At 40.1% G+C, this 21,539-nt stretch overlaps 1 long non-coding RNA gene across 1 annotated transcript in view; it reads left to right on the top strand.

Annotated features, from left to right (window-relative positions):
• The window catches only part of LOC125930009 (uncharacterized), a 126,510-nt gene extending 105,301 nt beyond the window's left edge, over positions 1-21,209 (top strand). Inside the window, exons 4-5 of the long non-coding RNA XR_007460032.1 lie at positions 13,673-13,737; positions 20,742-21,209. This is a non-coding gene — a long non-coding RNA (uncharacterized LOC125930009). The remainder of the gene's footprint in view (positions 1-13,672; positions 13,738-20,741) is intronic.
• Positions 21,210-21,539: the final 330 nt, after the last annotated feature.

Here is a 21,539-nt window from a genome sequence, read left to right as displayed (position 1 = left end):
CTTCTAAATCCACTTAGTCAGTCTTGGGACTGGCCGCCATCCTCTATAATACCTGTAAATCTAAGGTTAAATCTTCATTGTTTTAGTTGCAGTTATTGGTTTCTGTTAAATGGAAGCTATTCTGGGAAAGCCAACAATTTAGCCATTTTTCACCCTTGTAGAATTAAAAAATCTGAAAAGTCAGGCTTGAGAAGACATAAGGGAAATAGTATTTGGAAAGCAAAGTAAGTAGTTGGGGATACCCAAAACAAAATGTTTTGGGGTTACTTCTGGACTCTGCTTGGACTTTTTTTAGTGTAGTGGGGAAAAAGAGTGGGTAGTAATTAAGAACACCAACTTTGTGAGGGTTCAAATCCTGGTTCTAATGACTTACTCTATGGTATTGGGCACGTCACTTAAGCATTCTGATTCTCAGTAGGAGGTGGACAGAATTTAAAAAAAACAATCTTTTGGGGGCACCTGGGTGGCTCCATCAGTTGAGAGTCCTGACTTCAGCTCAGGTCAAGGTCTTGGGGTTTGTGAATTCAAGCTTCACATCTGGCTCGCTGCTGTCAGCCTGTCAGCACAGAGCCTGCTTCAGATTCCCTGCCCTGGTCTCCTGGCCCCTGCTTTGCTTGCACTCTCCCCAAAATAAATAAATAAATATTAAAAACAAAAAAACAACAGTCTTTTTTCAGAAGCACTAAAATAGCAGGTAGACGAACTAGCTAGGAAGACAGGGACTCTGCAAACCACCCTGCATCGTTGTAGAATGCGGGCCTGCTAGGGTGTCCTGAGAAATAGGAGTTGTGACCAATGATCCTCACGTGGGGCAGCCTCCTGGATTGAACCGCTAGATTCCGCATTGTGTTCTCTGGTCTCGCCTGCTTGTGCTTGGTCCCCTGGTTTTAAGTCTGAGCTCCCGGAATCTCTGACACCGAGGTCTTGCTTGATTATGGGTTAAGGAGGCTCCACTTTCTAAAACCAGACAGAAAAGCCTTCAAAATCTAATTGTGGAATTTCAGGGAGTGTGACAAACTGAAAGGAAGGGATTTTGGAGCAGGCACCCTTGACTCAGTTCCCCAGTTGACCACCCTCTTTTTCCACTCTTGGTCCTTGTCCCAAACTGGAAGTCTCCTGAGTTGACAGACACAAGAATTGTAATGAGAATGAAAGAAGACAATTGTGAAGTGTCTGCACAGTGCCCGGCACGCAGTAAGGCCCAACAATGGATATGTGATGCCAGAAGCCTAAGAGAGGCGGAAAAACTTGCCTTCAAAATATTAATGCATCTCTACTTCTGCAGTACTGTTTTAAAAATTCTGTAGGTTCTGGGTGGCTCAGTCGGTTGATCGTCTGACTTCAGCTCCGGTCGTGATCTCGCGGTTTGTGGGTTCAAGCCCTGTGTTGGGCTCTGTGATGACAGTTCAGAGCCTGGAGGCTGCTTCAGATTCTGTGTCTTCCTCTCTCTCTGCCCCTCCCCCACTTGTGCTCTCTCTCTCTCTCTCTCTCAAAAATAAATAAACATTAAAAAAAAAAAGAAAAAGAATTCTGTAGGTTCTGAGTGATAGAGTTGTGAGAGTTGTCTGCTTTGCCGTACTAATTCCCTTCCATTGATCATTTAAATAAGGGATTATCTTGTTTGCCCCTTTTAGACTGAGGATTAGTTGTTGAAAAGTAAAGATGGAGGACATACTGGCTCCGAAAGAATATCCAGGGAACATTGCAATGATATTTATTTATATTTTGTAGGAAAGCAATTTTCCTTGTTTAGCAAGCAAGAAGAGGGAAAACATGGAAGCAGGATGGTTTAAATGGGGAGAAAGTTAAATATTCATAATTCAGATTGCCATTATCTGTAAGAATATATTAAAGGTCAAATGAACAATTTTTTTGTTTAGGTCATAGAGAAGATAAAAAATCTTACATTTCCTGTTGGCGTTATCATAATTTAGGAGCAGAATGCTGCCCTAGACAAAGGAAGGCAGAGGCAGAAGTTCTGGGGGGCAGAGTTTATCTCTCACCTTTTTTGGCTCCGGGAGTGGGGGCTTGGTACAGTGATTTTCTCCTGCTTCTACCTGTTACTGTTTCTGTGTGCTGATGGAGCAGGGAGTGCCTGGGGGCAGCAGTGACAGAGGGATTGAGCAGTGGCAGACCACGGGGTGGGGGGATGGGGGGGGAGACGTTTTCATCGCAGCCCCTAAGATGGGGCTTCTAGCCCTGAAAACGTTGCAAAGGGGAAGGTTTGTGGTCGTTAGTTAGTTTGTTTTAACGTAACAGCTTTGTTGAGATATAATTCACGTACCGTAAGATGCATTAAAATGTACACTTAGAGGTGTTTGGTATATTCCCAGAGTTGTGCAACTATCACCACTATCTACTTTTAGAACATTTTCGTTACCCCCAGAAGAAACCTGGTGCCCATTAGTCATTTGCTATTCCTCCTCCTTCTGGCCCCTGGCAGCCCCTAATTTATTTTCTGTCACTATGGATTTGCCTATCCTGGACATTTCATACGAACAGAATCACATAAGCTGTGGTTTTTTTGTGTCTGACTTTTTTCACTTAGTATAGTGTTTTTAGGGTTTATTCGTGTTGCATTATTATTTGTCATTCCTTCGTTCCTTCATTCCCCCCAATTATTTTCTTGTGGTAAAATACACATAACATAAAATTTAATATCCTAACCATTTTTAAGTGTACATTTCAAAGGTATTAAGTACATTCATATTGTTGAGCAACCCTCACCACCATCCATCTCCAGAACTCTTTTCATTTTGCAAAACCGGAACACTATACTTATTAAGCAATAACTCCATTGTGTCTTGTAGACAGACTATACCTGGATCATGTCGTTTATTTTTTTTTCTATTCTGACAATTTCTGTCTTTTGATTTGAGAGTTTATTTATATTTAAAGTAATTACTGAAACGGAGGGACTTCTGTCATTTTGCTATTTGTTTTCTGTGTAGTTTATAGCCTTTTTTGTCCCTCATTTCCTGTATTACTGTCTTCTTTTGTGTTTAGTTGATTTTTTTTGTAGCAAAATGTTTTTTTTAAATTTTTTTTTTAACGTTTATTTATTTTTGAGACAGAGAGAGACAGAGCATGAACGGGGGAGGGTCAGAGAGAGGGAGACACAGAATCTGAAGCAGGCTCCAGGCTCTGAGCTGTGAGCACAGAGCCCGATGCGGGGCTCAAACTCACGGATCGCGAGATCATGACCTGAGCTGAAGTCGGACACTTAACCGACTGAGCCACCCAGGCACCCCTGTAGCAAAATGTTTAAATCTCTTTTTCATTTCCTTCTGTGTATATTCTTTTGCTATTTTCTTTGTGGTAACTGTAGGGATTACATTTAATGTCTGAAATTTATAACAGTCTCATTTGAACTAATACCAGCTTCACTTCAATAATTTACAAAATTTCGGGGTGCCTGGGTGGCTCAGTCGGTTAACCATCCGACCCTTGACTTCAGCTCAGATCATGATCTCTTAGTTTCGTGGGTGCAAGCCCCTCATCAGGCTCTGTGCACGTGCGGAGCCTGCTTGGGATTCTCCCTCTCGTCTCTATCCATCCCTCCCCTACTTGCACTCCCTCAGTCTCTCTCAGAATACATAAACTTAAAAATAAAAATGATACAAATAATTTACAAAATCTCTGCTCCTTTAACAGGTCTGTCCCCACTCCTTTCAGTTGTTAATATCACAAAATTATCTTTGTACATTTTGTGACCCAAACCATAAATTCATAATTTTTAAATGCACTACTCTCCTGAATTATATAGAAAAAGAAATGTGGAATTACCAATTAAAGTTACAATAATAGTAGCTTTTAGACTATTTTTTTTTTAATTTACAAGTTTCTTAGATTGTGTAGAAAGCAAAAAATGGATTTACACACCATTGTTACAATAAAACTAGCTTTTGTAAAATTGCCCATGTGTTTATTTTTCCTGAGATCTTTATTTTTCATGCAGCTCTGTGTTACTGTCTAGTGTCTTTTCGTTTCCACCTGCAGAACTCTTCTTTAGCATTTCCTGCAGGACAGGTATAGTGGTAACAAACTTCCTCAGCCTTTGTTTATCGGGAGATGTCTTAATTTCTCCCTCACTTCTGAAGGACAGTTTTGCCAAATATAGGATTCTTGGTTGACAGTCTTATTCTTTTAGCTCTTTGAATATATTAGCTCACTTCCTTCGGGCCTCCAGAGTTTCTGATGAAAAATCTTATAATCTTACTGAGAATCCCTTGTACGTGATGAGTTGCTTCTCTCTTGCTGCTTTTAAAATTCTTTGTCTTTGGATAGTTTGATTTTAATGTGTCTCAGTGTGGCTCTTATTGAGTTGACCCTACTTGGAGTTTTTTGAGATTCTCAGAAGTTTAATTTATGTCTGTCATCAAAGCTGGAAAGTTTTTAGCCATTGTTTCTTCAAATATCCTTTCTGTCACTTTCTCTCTTCTTCTGGAACTCCCACAACATATCTGTGCCTCACAGGACTCTTCACTTTTCTTCAGTATTTTTTCTCACTCTTCTTCAGATTTTATAATTCCCATTGTTCTGTCTTCAAGTTTACTGATTCTTCTGTTTACTCAAATCTGATGTCGAATCCCTCTAGAGAAATTTTCATTTCAGTTATTGCACTCTTCAGTACCAAAATTTCTTTTTGGTTTCTTTTAGGTTTTCTACATTTTTATTAATGTTTCCATTTTGTTCATACATTATTTTCTTGATTTTCTCCATCTCTTCCTTTAGTTCTTTGGGCATCTTTAAAATAGTTGTTTTAAAGTCTTTGTCTAGTAGATCCACCATTTTTCAAGGATAGTTTCTCTTATTTTAGTTTTTTTTTTCCTTTGAATGGTCCATACTTTCTTGTTTCTTTGTATGTCTTGTGATTTTTTTGTTGAAAACTGGACATTTATATCCAATAATGTGATAATTCTAGAAATCAGATTCTCCCCTTTTTTCAGGGTTTGCTGGTGTTATTAAAAATTTTTTTTTAATGTTTATTTTTTATTTTTGAGACAGAGAGAGACAGAGCATGAATGGGGGAGGGTCAGAGAGAGGGAGACACAGAATCTGAAACAGGCTCCAGGCTCTGAGCTGTCAGCACAGAGCCTGACGCGGGGCTCGAACTCACAGACCATGAGATCATGACCTGAGCCGAAGTCGGCCGCTCAACCGACTGAGCCACCCAGGTGCCCCGGTTTGCTGGTGTTATTAAATTGTTGTTGTTTTTGTTTTGTTGTATTTTAATTGTAGGCTGTCTCTGTGCCAAGGAGCAGACTGAGTGTAAACTTAAGGTCTGTTCAGGTCGTTTCTGAGTCTATGCCTGCTCTTGGACATGCATGGTGATTTTCTAATTTTCCTCATATGTAAAGTTGCTGTTGAATGTCCTACTCTTTGATATTTGGTTTCCAAAATGGGAAAAGAGAAAAATGGGGGTAAAGGCATTGGCCCTTTAAATCCCCTGGGAAGTCACTTCAGCCAAAGGGGGAGGGGCTTGCAACATTTGGGAGAGGTGCAACAACAGTGGTCACCACCTTTTTGTTTGCACCTCTGTGATTAGAGCACAGATCCCTGAATCCTACAAGCTGTGGGCAAGCTGCTCCAGTAACATAGGCACAGCTACCTGCCAGTGGGTGATGAGTAGGTGCTATTGTGATAAGAGCTGAAATTGAAATTAACTGCAATTTACCAATCAACCAATTCTAGTCTTCCTCAACTGGGGAAGTTGCATGCCTTCAATAGACTCCAGCATTCCAAAATAGTTATATCAGGCACATTCTGCCAGTGTAACTGTTGTCTAGGTAGGACAGATTACTGGTGTTTCCTACTCTGTCACATTCCCAGAATCCTCCTTCATTCCTTTCTGTTGCTGAGTAACAGTCTATTTGTGCATTAACCACATTTTGTGTATGCCTTCATCAGTTGAGGGACACTTGTGTTGCTTTCACTTTTTGACAAATATGGATAATGGTGCTACACACATTTGTGTAGTTTATGTGGACATATGTTTTCATTTCTTTTGGGTGTGTACCTAGAAATGGGGTTGCTGGGTCATATGGTAAGTCTATGTTTAACATTTTAAGAACTGCCAAATCATTGTTTAAAGGGCTACCATTATTTCTCCACTTCCTCATCAACACTTGATATTTTTGGCCTTTTTGACTGTTGTCATCCTAGTGTGTGTTGTCACCCACATCCTAGTGGGTGTGAAGTGGTATCTCACTGAGTTCCTGATTTGCATTTTCTTGGTAGCTAAAGATATTGATCATCTTTTCATGGGGCTACTTTTTGACCGCTTGGAAAAATGAAAGGGACAAGGTTTACTTTCACTTTTCTATTCTTTTTTTGAGGCCTTCTGCCCTTTTATGGTGTGATAATTTCTCTAAGGTCTCTTTTATCAAGGTGTATTTTAGGCAGGTTCAGCTGAGAGCTCTGTATCCTGAGACCTCTCCTGCATGGAAAAGGCAAGAAGGTAGAAATAGAAGGCCAGTGTTGAGGGGGTGTCCAACAGTCCATATTGTGTCATTTAAAGAGATAAGGAAAGTAAAAATGGGCCTACGTGGATGTTAGTACCCCATACAGGTCTGATCTGGTGATTAGGGCACAGTAGCAGAAATCTCTAGAATCATTCATTCATTTAACAAATATTTATGAAGCGGCTGCTGGGAATCAACCAGAATCTGTTTTATGTGCTAAGGATAACTCAATAAAATAGTAATAACTTCCCTGGCTTTATATCATTCATGTTCTAATAGAGGATCAATCCAGTTTAGAACAGAAATTCAGTCTATGGGCTTAGGAGATTGGTGAAGGCCAAGGTTTGGATAGAACTCTTGTTCCAGTCTGAGATTCAGACATCATATCTGATCACAGGGGGGAAAAAACCCACATAAGGATGAAAGACCAGAGGGCCATATGTGGGCATGTCATTTTCACATGCTATTTTGCATGATTGGTTGAGGAGTGCAGTGGTGCTGAGTAGATAGTATATCATTAGTTCCTGTAGCAAAGATAGACTTAGGGGAGCAAGAAAATGACATCTCTCCTCTAAAATGAGGATCCCCTCCCTTAGAAGTTTTATAGTACCTTTTATGGGGATGATATAGCTGGTAAAGGACAGGGTTGTGAGCCTTCAGGGACAGAATATACGCAAAAGCACTCAGAAATATTGTTAAAGGGCATCCGTTTGTAAGTCATTAGAATAATAATGGCAATCATTGCTTCTGGCCATTGATGTCAGAGAAAGCATCAGGTTAGAGTGGTGGCAGGTGACACAGAGAAGGGACCATTACACAAGTGGCTCATCCCACTCCTGCTCAAGGAATCCAAATCGTTGTAAAATTTTAGCATATTTTTTGCATTACATATTTGGTTCTGTCAAAAATAATGAAATAGCATCCCTTTGTGTCTCTTTGAAGCTAATTGCTATACAGGGAGAGATGAGAAACAAGTAACAGACCACTTGGTTTTTGTCTTTCTGCTCAACCTATGTTTTCAAAGTGTAAACAAGTTGGATGCAAAATTCTTATTACAGGACATGATTGTTTCCTTTTATATAGGGCAGTGGATCAACAGACTGGTTTCTTCTGGTTGATTATTAAAATCTTTGTTCAAATAAAGCCAGGTAAGAAAAACTATCTTTCAGATGGTTCAGGCAGGGGTAAGAAATAAGCACTGTGTGGGAATGCATTTGACCATAAGAAATAGAAAACCCATCTGTAGATGGCGTTTCCTATTTCGTCTACAACAGGAAGTCTGGAGGTAGGCGCTTGCCTGCGTTGATCTAATGACTATAGGGCCAACTTCCTTGTCATTTTCCTGGCCAGAATATGGCTGCCGTGTCTCTAGCCACCACATCCACCTTCAGGACGGAAAGAAAGAGAACAGGTGGAGATTCTTCTGTGAAGATTCTTCTGTGAAGTCTTATCTTTTTCTTTAGGAAACGAGCTTCCCTAGTGGACTTACCCTATGCCTCATTGGCCAGGATGTCATGTGCCCACTCTCTGGCCAATCCCTTAAGAAGGGAAGGAGGTTACTATGACTGATTCAGGCAATTTCAGCTCATTCCTTGCGGCTGAGGTCGGGGCCTAACCTTCCTGAAATCAAGGAATCTTTGCCAATAACCTGCATATAAGAGTTTTGTTACCAGAGAAGAGAGAAACAGTTACAGCTTAGACGCAGGCTCAGCATCTGGCCCATATGCCAGTGGATCCAAAAGTGGCTGGGAGTGCCCGAGCGGCGTCCAACTCTTGGTTTTGGCTCCGGTCACCATCTCATGGTTCAGTGCATGAGAAGCTCGTGTGATTGAGCCCCGTGTCTGCCTCTGCACCGACAGCACCACCATCTCTCTCCCTCTTTCTACTCCCCTATCCTCTCTCTCTCTCTCAAAAAATAAACTTAAAAAATCCCCCCAAAACAAAAGTGGCCACATACCCAGCTTGGGGGGGGGGGGGGGGGTTCCTGGACACTTAGTGCAACAGGATCCACCGAACACTGCCAAGTTACCCTAGAAGGGTGTCCCTGCCTAATCGTGTGCTGTGGTGCTTCAATTGCAGAGTCCTACTTGGCTCTTCTCACTCTCACTGTAAATTAAAGATAAAGGATTCTTTAGCCAGTACATACCCCACTTGTGCCTTGGGTGGTCTCCTACCTCTTTTTTCATTCTTTCTCTCTGCTGCCGGAGCCTCTTAAGGACCTAAGGAAAAAAATAGCTAACATCTGTCAGGCTTTTTTTGAGTGCCAGGCATGTGCTGAGCACTTTATATTCTTTATCTCATCTAATCCCCCTAAAAGCCCTGCTTTGTAGTGGGTACTATTAGTATCAGTCTTCTTTTGTAGTTGAGAAACTACGAGTTGACCTTCCTAGCCTGGGGCCACAAACACCCAGAAGCTGTGGACTGCCCCAATTCCCTGGTTAGGATCCACCAGCCCACACCATCTCGTTTTTCCGCTTCCGATGGGCTCGGTTTCTGTGTCTGTCGCTTTTATGGTATTTTTCACAATGTCGTAGAAAAGGCTAGTACACTGACCAGAGTCATGTAACTAGCAAGCGATGGGGCTAAATTTTGACTCCAGCATCTGTGCTCTGAGTAAATGCATTTAGCTTATCTAAGCCCTCTAAATAGAAGGTGAGTAAAATGGAGATCGAAAGGGCTGATCGAAATCTAGCATGCAGTGTTAATCCTTATAGACGGCATATGTATACTTAACAAGGGCTTTCTGAAGACAGAACACCCCAATTTAATGCTAATAGGAGAATCTTTCCATTCTGAGGAATGCTGGTGGGGCAACTGTCTGGGGGGGACAAATGGGTTCTTGTGACTTCCTCCAACAACGGTCGCCTCAGCTCTCAGAGACATGTTAATGGTATGGGTGATCATTCATTTTCTAAATGTCTCCTTTGTCTGAAGCCCTTGAACTTATCCGAACAGTGCCTCTAGAGAGGAATAAAGATCTGGGAATCTCATGATAGGCTGAAAACCCCACCTCTTACAAGTGGCATAAAATGAAACACACCTACAGTATTTGAATGTTATTTTTTGCCTTCATTTTGTTTCTTGGATATTTTTGTTGAAGCTGAAAAGCTTTTTTGGAACAGTAAGTGACCTTGACAAGAACTGGCTTCGTGCCACAGATGTTTTAAAAGTTAAAGCGGTCAGATGGACATACCTGATTAATATTTTTTCACACCCAATTTTCTGCTGTTTATTTTAACTTGCATAACTTGCTTGCATTAGCTTGTACTGGCCCCAGCTGCCAGTGAAGCATTCTGTAGCAATTTTTTTTGTGGCAGTCCTCATACAAAAGTAATTCATGGCATGGTTTGAGCCAAGTCGGTACATTGAAAACTAAAAGGACTGCTGTTTATTTAAGATTGAACTGGGGGAAGACTCCAGGGCACTGCCCTTCCAATGCCAAGCAATGAATGAATCTAAACATTCTGTCACCATCATATCTAAACATCATTTAATAAGTGCTCTTGTTATGCGTAAGGAATATGGGAGAAATTCTTTTTTTCCTTTTCCATTTTCACCGAATCTAAAAGCACAGGAGGTTTTGCCAGATCAAATATGTTCCTGTTTTTGCTGGCTTATTGATTCAGGGATAAACGTATAACCTGTTTTTTTTTTTTTTAAAGGAGATTTCTTAGTATTTCATCTTTTGTTGAAATACCATTCTTATTCCAACATGTTAAAGAACTGTGACAACTTTTTGTTAATGAGGGGATTGGGATAGGGTGGGTTGGGGAACAGGAGTGAGAGCATATCAGAGGTTATGTATTTGCCTTTTCTATACAATTTTAAATTAGACCTTTGTTCACAGATTAATTTTCTTCATGGAGAAAACACATTGGAGTTACCTGTGTGTGTGTGTGTGTGTGTGTGTGTGTGTTTATTTTTTAATGTTTATTTTTGAGACAGAGAGAGAGAGAGACAGAGCACAAGTGGGCGAGGAGCAGGGAGAGAGGGAGACACAGAATCCGAAGCAGGCTCCAGGCTCTGAGTTGTCAGCACAGAGTCTGATATGGGGCTGGAACCCACAAGCCGTGAGATCATGACCTGAGCCGAAGTCTGACCCTTAATCTGACTGAGCCACCCAGGTGCCCCCCCACATATATTTTTAACAACTTTTGTTCTATATGCAAAGTATAGCCCATAACTTAGAATAAAAATTTCCATTTTGCATGCTTATGCATCCATGTATGCAAAGACTGGCTCAGTAGCTAACAGAACAAACAATCAATGCCTTTGTCGAAGTGTTATCTATTGGAGCGTGGCCATTAAAAGAATCCTACTATTACTGACAAGGATCTGAACTGGCCTAGACATGCTACATAGTTATGAATCATCTTAGTGAGAGTGATGCACAGCAGAGATTCATAATTATATATAAAGGGTTTTAATTGAAGCACTTTTTGCTTCAAATGTTCTCAAATGTAATAAATCGGCCTACAACATAACCAATAATATTAGAGAGCTCCTGAAAGAGGAAAGAGGGTGTACATATCCTTTGACAGGAAGGTGGCCACTCAAAGAGTGAAATATAGTCATGTTTTACTCAGTCATTTGGTGATTGCTGGTTAGGATGTTCACTTCTGGAGAAGAGACCTCCGGTAATCTCTAGTACATTAAACTGGCAGCATTTTAATCACAGGTTAAAATCCCTTCATTCTCTGAAACTGTTATAAAATTGGGTTGTGGTGATGGTTTTACAGGTCTATGAATATACTAAAAATCATTGAATTGTATATTTTATAGCTTTTATCTGTTTATTCATTTGAGTAATCTCTATACCCAGTGTGGGGTTGGAACCCATGATGCTGAGATCAAGAGTCACATGCTCTTCCCACTGAGCCAGCCAGGCACGCCCCAATGAATTATATATGTATATATATAATTTTTGAGAGAGTGTGTATGTGCATGCGTGTGTGAATAGGGGAGGGAGCAGAGAGAGAGAGGGAGAGAGGGAATCTCAAGCAGGCTCCATGCCTAGCACGGAGCCCGACGCGGGGCTGGATCTCACACGTGTGAGATCATGACCCGAGCTGACATTAAGAGTTGACGCTTAACCAACTGAACCACCCAAGTGCCCCTGAACTGCATATTTTAAGTGGGTAAGTTGTACAGTGTGTTAATCACACCTCAATAAATTTGTTTAAAAACCCACATTTGCTTTCATCCAGTGGAAGTCACTACTTTTTTGTTGGGGTCCCCTTTTCCTTTTTTCTCCTCAGATCTCTGTTTATAATTTTGTTGCTGTGTAATTTTGTACTAACCGGTTTCACCTTGGAGGTTGATAATGTGCTATTTGGGGCACATTTTTCCCCTTTATTATTTCTTAGTATTTAAAACAACGTGCTTCGTTCCTTCATTTCCTCAGTTCACATTCATTAGTTACTTTAAAATCATATTCTAGGGGCGCCTGGGTGGCTTAGTCGGTTAAGCGTCCGACTTCGGCTCGGGTCATGATCTCACGGTCCGTGAGTTCGAGCCCCACGTCAGTCTCTGTGCTGACAGCTCAGAGCCTGGAGCCTGCTTCAGATTCTGTGTCTCCCTCTCTCTCTGACCCTCCCCCATTCATGCTCTGTCTCTCTCTGTCTCAAAAATAAATAAACATTAAAAAAAAAATAAAATCATATTCTAGTGCAGTGGGGAGGGGCACTTGGCAATATCTGAAGATACTTTTGATTGTCACAATTTGTTTCTGGGGGTGCTATTGCATTGAGTGCGGGGTATGTCAGGGTTGGTGCTAAACATCCTGCCATGCACTGGACAGCCCCCCACGACAGAGAAGTAACTGGCCCCAAATATCAGTACTGCTGAGGTTGAGAAACACTACTGTAGGGAAACTGGGTGACATGTGTGAATGTGTGCCATTTGCCTTGTGGAGAAACTGAGGCCCAATTCTGAACTCTGTTGTGAAGTAGCTTCGTTATTCCAGAAAACCAAGCTCCCTGTCCACACTTGCAACAGCTTTTATATTGGGGGCACAGCTGGCATTTCCATGCCAACTGTGTGAGTAAAAATGTTAACAAGCAAATGGATTGATTTTCTCCTCTTAACCCGGCCATATACCTTCTTGCTTGTAGAGAAAAAAGTGGCTCTTTGTACCCTGCTGTTTTATTCTCCAGCTTTAGATAGCTCCTTACATTTATAAAATACTTTAAAAATAACTGTAATATGGGGGTGCCTGGCTGGCTCAGTTGGTAGAGGTGCAACTCCTGATCTTGGGATCATGAGTTCAAGTCCCATGTTGGAGGTATAGGTCACTAAAAAACAAAAACAAACAAATAAAAAAATAACTGTAATAAATATCATCTCATCTTGCCCACACAATTATCCTGTGGGACAGACAGGATGAAAATGATTCCTCTTTCTAGTATCAGGAAATTGAGAAGCAGAGAAAGATTAAATTTATTTTTTAATAAAAAATTAATTTAATAAAAAATTTTTTTAAATAAATTAAAAGAATTTATTTATTAATAAAGTTGGCAATAGAGCCCAAGCATCCTTTCCACAGAGTCACCACAGACAATATTAATAATTAAGGACTTGGACTTGGATTTCATGCAGACCTAGAGTTTTTATTAATTTCTGGCTCTTTTATTTTTTATTTATTTATTTATTTTTTTAAATTTTTTTTTAATGTTTATTTTATTTTTGAGACAAGGAGAGACAGCATGAACAGGGGAGGGTCAGAGAGAGGGAGACACAGAATCTGAAACAGGCTCCAGGTTCTGAGCTGTCAGCACAGAGCCTGATGCGGGGCTCCAACTCGCGGACCACGAGATCGTGACCTGAGCCAAAGTCAGATGCCCAACTGACTGAGCCACCTAGGCGCCCCAATTTCTGGCTCTTTTAGCTGGATGGCATAAGGTGAGTTAAATAACCTCTCTAAGGCTCCTATCTCCTTGGCAAAATGGACTTTTCTTACAATAGGACTTTTTTTTTTTTTTAACAGGGTTATTTCGAGGGAAGACAGAAATAGTACACGTAGAACAACCAGAGCTTGACCCATTCTAAATGTTCAATACAAATTTGCAGTTATCATTGAGTTCAGACAGAAAAATGCCCTTAGTATATCAGGCTGTTAAATACTGTCAAGTCAGTAATTGCTTAAAGGCCTTAGTTTTGTCAACTCTAAAATAGGGGATTGGATTAAATTATTTGAACTTCCCTTTCAGCCCCCAAACTCCATGATTCTTTGTTGTTCAGTGACCAAGAGAAGACGTATTTGAAAAATAACATGGTAAGATTCTTTGGGGGGGGTTATCATAGAAGACAATGGGATTCTCTTAGTTATGTTACTGTTGTTCTTACTATTTCTGTTTTTGGGCCATGTTTACTTTCAGGACCATATATGGGCTTTATTTTCAGCCACTTCTTTTCCATTATGTACAGAAAGAAATTTAAATCACTTTTTGCTTAAAAAAAAAAAAGAAAAAAGTAGCAAATATGAAAACCCTCTCAGTATCATGACACATATTATGGAGTAACATTTGCTTCTATTTCATGTACAACAATTTCCTTGTGGGAATCCAAATGAGAAAAAAGAATATATATATATATATATATATATACATACACACACACACACACACACACACACACATATATACATATGTATATATATACACACACACATATATACATATGTATATATATGTATACTCGTACATACATATACATATATGTATGTATATGTATATACATATGTGTGTGTGTGTGTGTGTGTGTATATATATTTATTTATTTAATGTTTACTTATTTTTGAGAGAGCGCGAGTGGAGGAGGAGCAGAGAGAGAAGGGGACAGATGATCCAAAGAGGGCTCTGCACTGACAGCAGAGAGCCTGATATGGGGCTCAAACTCCCAAACTGTAAGATCAGGACCTGAGCCAAAATCAAAGTCAGAGGCTTAACTGACTGAACCACCCAGGCACCCCTATATTTCTTTTTTTTAAGTTTATTTGTTTATTTTGGGGGAAGGCGAGGAAAGTAGCAGAGAGACAGGGAGACAGAGAATCCCAGGCAGGCTCTGTGCTGTCAGTGCAGAGTCCAACATGGGGCTCAATCTCATGAAGGTGAGATCGTGACCTGAACCCAAATGAAGGGTCAGACACTTAACTGACTGAGAACCCAGGCGCCCCAAAGAGCCCATATTTCTATCAGATATCTTCAAAGGTCATTATTGGTGTATTTTGGATACTCTTACTTAGTTAAGTTCCATTCATAACATTTTAGGAGTTATTTAATAAAAAATAATGTCCTCACTTACAAAATATGGATCAGACATATTAAAAGATTATTTCTCACCTAGTGCCAGAAGAATACAAGATGTGTGGATGACATATCCCTCCTCTCTTCTTAAAGCCATTTCTCTCTGTTGTGTCCACTCTGACTCCCACCCAAGTCCCATTACCCAACCCTTACTAGTGCCATGCTCTCTCTCTCTTTTGGGCCAGTTTTTCCCTAAATCCCCAAGATGCTAAATATCCTTTGCTGCCTTCTCCCGTCTTGAACTCTTTGCAGGGGGCTCTCCTCTGCCATAGTAAAACTTAAGGGCCTGTCGATCTTTACGCTCATAATGTCTTTATTTTGTGAGAAGTCAACTAGGGGTTTGGTGTGATCGAAAGTTTTCAGACCTCCTCCCAGCTTTGATCTTTACTAAGCATACCATTTTTTGAGCATGTACGTCAAATTAATCCTCACAATAACAACCCTAGTAAATGGTACACTTGGTATTCCCATCTTAGTCCTGGGGAAACTGAAACCTAGATTGATTCTATTACTCTCCCAAGGCCACACAACTAAGAGGTGTCAGAGCCAGGATTCAAGACAAAAAGTTTGACAGAGGCCATGCTCCTGTTACTCATGCTACCTCTTTAGCAATAACATTTATGGAGTGCTTACTATGGGCTGACATTGTGTTAGGTACATACAATTTCTCATTTAACTTTTAAAACTATCCTAGGCTGTTAACATTAGTACCGCACAGTTTGTTTTTCTGTAAAATGAAGCTAGCTCGTGTTGTTTCAATACTTCATCATATCTGCTTTATAACATGTTAGAACGATCTAATGGCTTATATCTTACCCTTCAACCAGAAAGTAAGCTTGCTGAGAATGTGTCTTATTCACCATAGTGTCCCTAGTACAGAGTCAGATGCCTGGCACCTAGTAGGCATTCATGAAAGTTTGAGGAATGGATGAATACATACCCTCCTTTGTGACAAATGAGACACTGCATGTGACAGTGCCATGAAACTTAACTGTTATTCAAATGTAATAGATGGTTAATAATAATCACCCATTTAACTCTGCTTAAGAGAAAGTAAGATGTTCTCCTTTTTGTGGTGGTGACATGTGCGTTTTTATAGTGGTCTCTTGAATTGTTGCATTTGCCTGTGCTGCCCAACCAAAGGCAAACTCTCTTCTGAATATTTCCAGGGGAAAAAAAGACCACTTTGTTTTGAAAATCTATACCCTACTTAAAGGGCATAAATAATCTCATTAAAATTTTTTAAAAATGTTTATTTATTTTTGAGGGGGGGGGGGCGAGCAGGGGAGGGACAGAGAGAGGGAGACACAGAATCCAAAGCAGGCTCCAGGTTCTGAGCTGTCAGCATGGAGTCCGACACGGGGCTCGAACCCACAAACCGTGAGATCATGACCTGAGCCGAAGTTGGAAGCTTAACTGACCGAGCCACCCAGGCACCCCTCTAATCTAACTTTTAAAAGTCTTCAGCCTCCCAGTTGTAAATGCCAGTAATGTTAGGTCTTTATTACAGAATAAGCATGATGAATAAAACACAAATGTATTTATGGAGAGCTGGAAGAGCCTTGGATGACCGGCAAGTAGGTCAGAACAAAGTGTTGTTAATGCTTCCCCCAGATACTTTAAGAAGCGTGCAGAAGATCAATTGATCTGCAGAACACTAATCCCTCTTGAACGTGTGAGCATCCTGGATTTTATTTATTTAAGACTGATACAACTGAGTTATATTTTTGAGAATCCAATGGAAGAGAATCACATCATCTCTCAGGAAAGCAATTCTGGCAGCTGCCCTGGCCAAGCTCTAGCCTGTTAATCCTTTTGACCAGTGAAGTAGTTGGTATATTCTTGTAAACTTTCTGGAGGCAGCTTGTCCATTATGAGGACTGAACTTGAAATAGTTGGAACAACAGCTCCTCTTGCATCAAAATAATACAAGTGAGTCTCATTTTAATAAAACCCCAGAGCACAGTATCACCTAGCAAGTAACAGGTACTCAATAAATGCTCTTTGAATAAATGGATGAAAATTTAAATTTGTGAAATGGATCAATAAATATGTGATCATTTACACTTCCGAAAGATGTATCTGCTCATTTGCTTCTGAGTGCTGACTTTAAATATGGATCTTAAAGCTAGTATTAAGGGATAAGAAGGTGAGATTTTTCTTTTGAAGTTACTTAGTCCTTTTTCCCGTCTACAGGGACATAGCAACCACCCCAGCGGCTTATCACTTTACCTATCGTCTGTGTGATGAAAGAGAGGGTTTCTAGTTCCTTCATTTTCATAAGTACCAATATCTAATTTTTTAAAAAATAAAAACCTGCTGGACCACCACGGTTTACAGATTTAAAATGTGCTGTAATGTATCATGACTTAGCATACATAGCTTTCCCGCCAACATCTGTATCCTGATTTGTAGTCTAATAAACCTTCCTGCCGCAGATGGCATGCGCATAGTTGTTCCAAGGTGTAATACATCAACACAGCATTTCTAAACACAGAGCAATAATGTATTCAATTAAGGGAGGAAATAAAACATCGAGCCGTTTCTTATAATAAATCTTTTACTAAGCTTCCCACATCACATGTTTGCTGAGGAAATAATACATGTCATTCAGACTAAGGGTTATTGTAGACTGCTGAGGGAAACATGAAATTCTGGAGGTTTCAGCAGTCCTGTGAAACCCTGAAACATGGAAAGTGTACAAATTAGAAAAGGATGTAATATGTGACTAATGATACCTCTTGGGATACCTCTGGAACCCATATTTACTGTTATGATCACTAGATTCATTTAAGCTACAGGAGTTGAAAAGCAATACCCTGGTAAGTGAAAAACACCTCTGAGTTCATTAGATGTGGTTGTAATTTAAGCTCTAAAGGCTTTTTTCCTTGCTGTCATTCTTCATATTTCTGGAAATGTGGTACTTGAGCTCCTAATAAAAGTGGTCTACATCATGACCATATAATCTACTGTTCCTGGAAAGCACATTTACACCTCCACATCTGTAGCCAAAGCCAAGACTGAACAGAAACTTAATTTACCCCAGATGTCACTCAACAGAAAGTTCTGGAGAAGGCTGCTGCTCTTAAACTTTTCTAGCCCCTGAATATGCCCCAAGCACTGGTACGAACATGCAGCCCAGGCCCTCCAGGCCCAAATGTTGGAACAAAATTGACTGAATGCCACAAAGCAAATCTCCAAACCCACCCTCTATGTGTGGAGGGAAACAATAGCTGTTCTGACCTTATTTACACAGATGATACCAGGTCTTTCTGTCTTAAGTATCTGATCAAGAAATTGTGCTCTTCTGACTTGGTAAGGCATCATGCCGTAGTGCTTTAAGGAAGCTTAGGTGGCAATCTCTTTGAAAAAAATTATATGTATATGTGTATGATTTGGGCTGCTAATCACCAGAATAGTGTTTGATGGGTCAATATAATCAGGCAATCCATTTCCAGCTAGTGATCTAATAATACTCTTCCTTCCTTAGCTTTGCAATTCCCTGACCAGCATCTCTTTTCCTTGGTGATGGATGAGTTGGTCCAAAATCAGTTCTCTCCCGTTCCCAGGTGATATGCCTGACTGGCACAGCTTTCTGGCTGAGAAAAGATCAACACATAAACCATACAGTTCCCTACAATGTGCAGAAATCACGGCAGACAAGACTTCAGTCCCACTCTGACCTATTTGTAGTTTTTAGTTCTACCTCTTAAAGTCATGTATCTGTTGCTTGCTTAGAGTTACCTTCTTTCCACGGAGGCCCACCAGGTATGTGGGTCGGTGAATCTGGACAGTTTCCCAGAGGCCCTGCCGAGGCTGCAGTTTCTAGGTGTAGTTCAGGGAAGGCCACTGCGGACACATTGTGCCTTATGAATACTGGAGCTTTCTCTAGAGGAAAATCACTCTCTGCTATGTCAGGTCAGATACAGAAGCCAGATTACCTAGGCTCAGTTGGTGTAACCGTTCATAAAAATTACTATTTAATAAGGATATCCTCAGGATTTATTAAGGGAACAATGTAGAAATGGCCACGTGAAAAATAGGTTTACACCTTTGTAAAACTGCTGTTAAAGACATTGTTCATTGAATGTTTAATTATTAATCAAAGATCCATCTACCTGACAACTTCCTCTTAAAATGTATCTCCTGAAAACCTGGTGTGTATTCCTCTATTAAACACTGAGATCTACACAACCCATTGAATTTTCCTTTTTGCCGTGTTACAAAGATTAGAGTTAAATTCTATGCCTAGTGGTACTGATCATTTTCTTCCAATTTTCTGATACACAGTTTCTTTCTCCTTCCTCTCTGGTAGACTATGAAATAGTATTGGTGGTCTCTGAACATCTGAATTTGTATGCAAAGGTGTGTGTGTTGTGTATGTATTTTTCTGTAGAAAGAACCCAAAGTTTTCACCAGATTCTGAAGGGGATGCGTTATCCAGAAAAAGTTAATAAGGACCATAGTATTACATGGTGTTTTATATTTTTGATCTCACCTTTAACTCTTCTGTCTGTATAACAAATCTATTGCAATTAGAAACAATCTAAATCCTTTTTTTCTTTTGTTGGAGAAGAGGGAAGGAAAAGCTAGATGTCCGTAAAAATTATATAAACGTAAATACAATGGCCCATTTTATTGTCAAGTACTCAGCCTGTTCGTAGGTGTGATTTCAGAGGGCATTTTTTTTGTTTGTTTGTCTGTGTTTTTCAGAAACAAGACGCTGAAAAGAATAACCCTAGATGGCATACATCTGTATGAAAATGTAATCTGGTGTCTCTTCTCTTTTTATTTTTCTCCTATCTTAAAAATACACAAACAACTATCTGGACAGTCTATATGGACATCTCCCTACAGAAATGTCTCCTAAATACTGTAGGGAGATAATAATATACCTAGAACATTTCTTCATCATATGGCACTGATACATATTGACCTCGGGACTGAAAAAGTCCACTGTGTTGCATGTATTAATATGGGATTTTTAAGACAACCCCATAAGAGGTAGCTTGCTAATTTGGAAACTAGATAAGTCCAATAAAAGGAAAACTTGTTCAGAGAAAAAGTCTTGACGAGAAAAAAATCTCAGGAGATCAAACAGTAACACAAACCATTGAAGGAGCAGATCTATTTCCCCCTAGAACAAAATATCTTCCATCTTGAGTTTTCCAAAATAATTTTTTATGAACATATCGTGAATTACACAGGACACAACTCCGCTGCTTTGGGAGCAAAAAGACAGAGCTGACAGATGTAGTTATTTGCCAGGAACAACCATGTGAATTTATAAATATTTTACAAGTGCAGCTTTCAGAAGAGTGACTTTTACTGCCATATTAAAGCAACTTGCAAATTTATAGTCTGGGCATTTGTGGGTTATGAATGTCCAGTATTCGAGGCTAGTGCCAAGAACATGGTTTATGTTTGGAAATTCTTTTTTTTTTTCTCTGAACACAGACTTCTTGGCTGTTAAGGTCTGCGTTATAATTCAGCTGCACACGAGGTGCAAGGCTACATAATACATCAGTCCCCACTCCCAATGGCTGGACTCATAAATATACTCATTACAACATACTCCATGTGACAGAATGACGCACAAAGCATAAAAATATCTCTAAAGAATAGAGAATTAGTAATAGTAGAAGCAACAGTGGCATGATTCCAAGCCTCCGGCCAGACTCATAATATGTGACCTAAAGTTATAATTATGTGCCAAAGTGTAAAGAAAACTGGAATCATGTGGGTTTGGAAGTAATATTTTAGTAGGTATTTGATCAACATTCTCATCAGTGTTGTCATATGCACTGAAGGTGCACTACTGAAAAGACTGTAGTTACTCTGGTCATCTTTTAGCTGAGGTTGGGGCAGGGGGTCACAAAGGAAGGGGTGCGAGCGCAACCCTTGCCTTGTACATTTAGAAGTTGCTTTTCTGACTGATTATGCCCAAAGTGAAGTAGTCCTTTTGCTGTTCCAGATCTTGAGAAAGAGGAGCACATTTCTCTGGCCTGGAATGGAATCTTGAAGTGACCAGCCGTTGGTCACATGTCAAAAGGTCCTCCTCTTGAAGATACGATGGAGACCCCAATTGTTGGCCATTGATGGAAGCCAGCACTATTGCCTGACCTTTGTGCTTTCCACTACGTCGCTCTGTTATCATGAATACATCTCTTCTCTAGCTCTCATTTCTTCTTTTGTAAAATGTTCACATTGTACCAGATGATTGCAAAATCCTTTCCAGCTACGATGATTTTTTTTCTAATGCATGTGTGCCAACCCGCATAGATATCGATAAACAGTGTATTATAATTTGCAATATTAACTGTTTTTCAGTGGGCGCACTTCTCATCTCCTAAAAACCCCAGGTGCCAAAATGCTTCACCGTCTCACACCCATATGTCTACCATTTCTGGCTCTCTATTAAAACTGTATGTAATCCCTACAAGACTTAGTTGGACGTCTAACCTTAAATAATGGAGAATCTTGTGTTCTTACAAAAATTTGTAATGAGTACAATGAGTAACGTTCTTCTGAACTGCCAAAGCTAAAAGATGAAAAAATACATAAACAAACAAACAAACAATCCCTTCTTATTCCAAGGCTTAATCCCACTGAGGCCCCCAACCTGATTAATCATGCAGTGGGCAGTAGACTGCCCCTTATTAGCTGACCTTACCCATTTCAACGAAAACGGACTACAGCCTGTGAAAAACGACACACACACCCAAATCCCATGCAGTCATTGTGTTAGAAAAGACTTCGTTAATAGGTTTTA

This window comes from Panthera uncia, chromosome A2 (genome assembly GCF_023721935.1).
Source record: "Panthera uncia isolate 11264 chromosome A2, Puncia_PCG_1.0, whole genome shotgun sequence".
NCBI lineage: Eukaryota > Metazoa > Chordata > Mammalia > Carnivora > Felidae > Panthera > Panthera uncia.
This window is presented reverse-complemented; position numbering and strand designations above follow the sequence as displayed.